Here is a 4,793-nt window from a genome sequence, read left to right as displayed (position 1 = left end):
CACATTTCAACAAGATCGTGGGTATTCTTTCCTCCTTTGCAATTCGAACTTCCAACCCCCAAACAAATTTTCTACAAAATCCCCCAACCAAGTGGATGAAGGTGCTGCATCAATATATAATATCTTCCACAGAAAGACTCAACTTCAGAACCATATCTAAAGAGTTTATCCAATATCCAAGTTTCTAACAAAGATTGCAGTCAAGTTAAGAATGCTGTACTTTATTTGTACTTCACTGCCAGAGGCCATTTGTTAGATAAAGCAAGAAGTTTCACAGGAGTGGGTGGGAGACAGATGGATTGTACCATGGTTTTAGCCCAGCACAACACCAAATGTTGGAGAAAGAAGACAGTGATCAGCAGTTCCTCAAAACCATTTATTCAGAGACCTTTTCCTGGGCAGATGTGATGTTGCTCAGGCCAATTAACTCATGCATGGACCCAAGTCAGTTCGAGAGGTGCTGAAGATGGGAGCTGGAAGATTATGGAAAGTTGATGGTACAGCAAGAACTGCATCCTGGTTTCAGGGTCTGAATATAAAGAAGTTATTTGTTAACTATTTAAATTCAAAGGGAAACCAAAAAAGGGGCTGCCACACTATTTTAGGAAAGAAGCCTGAACTACACAGGTTCTCCAGTACCAATTGGAGCACTTCAGTGGTTACTTACCCTTCTAGCTCGTACTTTCCTTCTCATTAAGTGTCTCCTCCAAGCCTGAACCAAGATCCATATCATGGATTAGCAGCTTCATGTCATTGAGGGGTTCTCCAAGAACACCTGGACAGATACCACACTTCAGCCACAATATGGAGAACTAGATGCAACCATGGACACAAGGACCACGCATACACACAAAACCCCAAAATGAAAGGAACATCGTGTTGGCCTAAAACGTCATATACACTCAAACCTTGTTCAGCTCTGATCACTCGCGATAATAGCAGGCCTGCTTCACTTGACTGTCGACGCTCACGCGGAGATGCAAGAGCTACGACATCAGAGGTTTGTTAGACTGAGAACGTCCAACACAATTCAAACGAGATACAAAATAACTACAAACAAAGCGAAACTTACCGAGGCAAAGGATAGCAATCAAAACACTGACAACGAGAAGTCTTTGAACACCCATTATACTATCTTACCCCAAAACAATACGACCGTATACTATTTTGATGCTTGAACTGGGCTTTAAATAATGGAATCAACTCGCGACTAGGCGTCTGTTTCACCTGTACTTTATTAATAGCAATTAGTGATGACTAATTACGTGTGACAATCCGCTAATCTGCCTGTTTTGTCTTGACTCGTTGCATAATGCCCCAGAAATCACAAAAAAGGTTCAGCGATAGTTATTCGATCCGAGTAATTAAATAATCCTGCTACTTCCCGACTGTTTCCCGCTCAACGGTCACTCTTAATATTTGACAACCTGAATGTTATTTTAGTTCAGCAGTTAGCGTAGCTGAGTTTTTGAGCTGTTCATTGTGTAATACGAAAATGTCACATCACTAAAGTTTCTCATTTACAGTTTTTTGCAGACGCTAAGACACAATTTCTGAAACTATGGCTCTTTTGTCGAAACTTAACCCACAGCAGACAATGCTACACACACAACAGGCAAAACATCTCACACGTTTGGAAAAAGCACACACTTCAACCAAAACCCTTGCAACTCTTACCAAAACCATATTTTTGCATCTAACCGCTACACACAAATATCAGACGATTAACCTTTCATATCTGTGACTACACACTGAAGTGACAAATGGAAAACTGTACTACCATGTGTTTGAGTGTTTAGTTTGTAGTCTGCTGTGAAGGTCTGTCAGAGGTCTCACATATACATGAATATTCACAAATACTGAAGTTATTTCTGCATATTTAGTACATTTACACCATAAAGTAAAATACAAGGGGAAGGTTTTTGTTTGTTTGCATGAACCTCAAGCTTCCTCCATCACCTCATCACCTGTTGAATGTATTTGACCTGGGGGGGGTTGGCGACCACCTCCATGCCAAAAAGAACTCAACAGCAATGGAGAGTTTGGTGGAGGTGAATCACAACAAATCGTGGTTGTTCAGTGAACCAGTTTGTACTTGAATAGCCCGGTGCAAACTTATGTTGTCCCAGACGACAACAAACCTGGACTGTTCTGGTTCATCCCCCTGGTGATGGAGAATGAGTATGTTGTGCTCTGTGTTGAAGAAGGTGATGATGTGCACAGTGTTGTAGGGACCAAGAGTGGCATGATGATGAGTGGCAAATTAGTGCAGTTTTTCACATTGTCACTGGCCCAGTCCGGATAGACTCACTGAATGGATGTTGCTGATGGTGACGTTGTCAGTAATGATGTGCTGTTGAAGTTGTCGGAAACGTATGCAGTTGTTGGCTCTGACCGTATTGATGATGGTTGCTTTCTGTTCTGAGGTGGATAGCCACCCAGCAAGGGGTAGTCTAGTACATGATGTAGTATGTATAGAGGATAGGTCTACTTATCTATTCTCATTTTGAATTGTCTGAATGATGCTACAGTGTAGCAGCACAGATAAAGTTGGACCCTTTGCCTTCAGAAAACCCAACACATGCTTAGTCAACTAGAGTGGCTCTGATCTCATCCATTATGGTAGCTCATCCTCTTCCTCATTCTCGTACTCTTCATCGTCATCTCTAAGCAATATTGAACTCCAGTGATATGCACATCAATATTTGCAACTTGTGGCCTCTTTATAGGGATTAGGCTTTGATGTCTAAAAATGAGCTAGAAGTGTTGTAACATGTGAGAACTGTGTATGGTATTTTGGTAGGTGAGTGTAGCAGTTGCGGGGCAGTGTTTTCCAAAAGAAACACATGGTTTTCAGTTTTGAATATTGTGTCTTATGTGAACAACTGTGTTTAAAGTTTTGCAAAAAGTGTGTTTTAGAGTTTCTAAACGAGTGTAAGGCAAAGAATGTGCTTACGGTTTAGCGCACCTGGTCAATAGATAGGCTACATGGGTTAGTTGTTTCAGAAATTGTGCTATAAGGACTACTTTTTGTGTCTTAGCAGCTGCAAAAACTGTAATAGCATAGAGTACTGTGCCACTACATGGTGGTTTAGCTTTCATAAGGTTTCTGGCAAACATTTCAGAAAGGTTTTGGTTTTTAAACTTTTTAAAACAGTTTTTCTCAATTGCCAAGACACATTTCGTGAAACAATGCATCTATTTCTCCAAACTGTAAACACAAAGCCCAGTTCACACACTAAATTCACAAAACCTTTGACTCTTCCTGCAAAACCAAACGATTGCCTCAGAACACTTCAAGCAGTGCTCAACACCAAACAATGTTGTAAAATCAGGCTTCGAGTCAATCAAAATGAACAGCACTGAACAGTCATTACACATAAAACCGAAAAAAGGAAAACACAATGATCAGATCTTGAAGCTGTAAAGATAATCTTTATTGACCAAAAAGGAAAATGCTGTTTCAAAACAAAACTTTTGTTTAGTTATGTACTGTTATAAATAAGAATTTGCATATTATGGCACTTTTGCTGGTACTGTCTTAAAGCTATTGAAGAAAGACTTCCCAATATGCGAACGTGAAACCAACTTTACCGCAGTTATGTTGTACACACAACCCTTTATCTAGAGATTTCTTCACAGAAAATTAGATTCCAAGTCTGAATATTTTACATATGGGTTACAGCAGATTACACATTAGTTTGACTAGAATGGGGATGGAAATGGGAAAAGAAATAAGGTACAATGTTTAAGGTACAAGGAGGAGCTGAAAGGACTCATGAGGTCCTATCCCATCCAGGGCCAGGAGTAATGTAACACTGTAACAGTGAACTTTGGTATCAAACCGCTAGCCCCACCTGCCCCTCCATCTCTGCCATCCGCAGTCTGAACTACCCCCATTTTAGTCGGCATCTTTGGTATGTAACAGAGGTAACAATAGCATGGCTATTGTTAGTGTGGAACATAGCTGTGTGGTCCACTATGGCAAAGTGGAAGCTTCAGACACAGCACTAACACATTTATACACACAAGTAATACCAGTCAAACACTTGGACAGACCTCCACTTTATTTTGACAGTTTTCATTGTTTTAGAAAAACAGGGAAGACATCCAAGCAGTGGGATAACACATATGCACTGTTTGTTTCCGATTTTATATTCTTGTCTTCAAATTGCCGCCCTTAACTTTGATAGCAGCTTTGCACACTTTTGGTGCTTCATGAAGCATTCACCTGAACAACACTTCCGTCAGTGCAGAAGATATTTTCACATATGTTGTGCACTTGTAGACTGAAGAAGGAAAGTTCTGAATGAAGTAGATTCATATGAAATTTCACTATTTATATTTGACTAATGTGAGAATAAACCATGAGATTAAAAAGTCTTTCAGGTTTTGGAAAGCATAGCTACATTCTGTCAGGTGGATGAAAATTGTGATGGTTGTGCATGATTTTTGTTTTGTTTGTTTGTTTTTTGGGGGGGGGGATTCTTCAGGAAAAAGAATGAGTGTACGTGCGTTTGTGTGTGTGCGTTTGTCTGTGTCTGTGTGTGAGGGTGAGGAAGACTAGATATGCATTCAATGAGGCTTACGAATGTCACGTGATAATGTTTATACGCTTACATTTATATCATAGTAAAATAACAAACGAAGCGAAAGCAAGTAATTAACTTATCAAGAGTAACTTATCTCTGAGCCACCAGAGAACGTGAGAGTCTCGAGCGTCTCCGCTGCTGTTGCGGGCTATATTTAACGGCCTCCCTGGCCATAAAAGGTCTCGAGGGCTGCTTCGACAT

The 4,793-nt window shown here is 40.3% G+C and overlaps 1 long non-coding RNA gene across 1 annotated transcript; it reads right to left on the bottom strand.

Annotated features, from left to right (window-relative positions):
- Nucleotides 1-362: 362 nt before the first annotated feature.
- LOC143475526 (uncharacterized) lies at nt 363-1,225 on the bottom strand. The gene is made up of 4 exons (XR_013121037.1): nt 1,073-1,225; nt 909-986; nt 668-775; nt 363-529 (listed from the first exon to the last, which is right to left on the bottom strand). It is a non-coding gene; the product is annotated as an uncharacterized LOC143475526 (long non-coding RNA).
- Nucleotides 1,226-4,793: the final 3,568 nt, after the last annotated feature.

This window comes from Brachyhypopomus gauderio, chromosome 14, assembly GCF_052324685.1.
Source record: "Brachyhypopomus gauderio isolate BG-103 chromosome 14, BGAUD_0.2, whole genome shotgun sequence".
Lineage (NCBI taxonomy): Eukaryota > Metazoa > Chordata > Actinopteri > Gymnotiformes > Hypopomidae > Brachyhypopomus > Brachyhypopomus gauderio.
The sequence above is the reverse complement of the archived record's forward strand: the minus strand, read 5'-3'. Positions and strand labels throughout refer to the sequence as shown.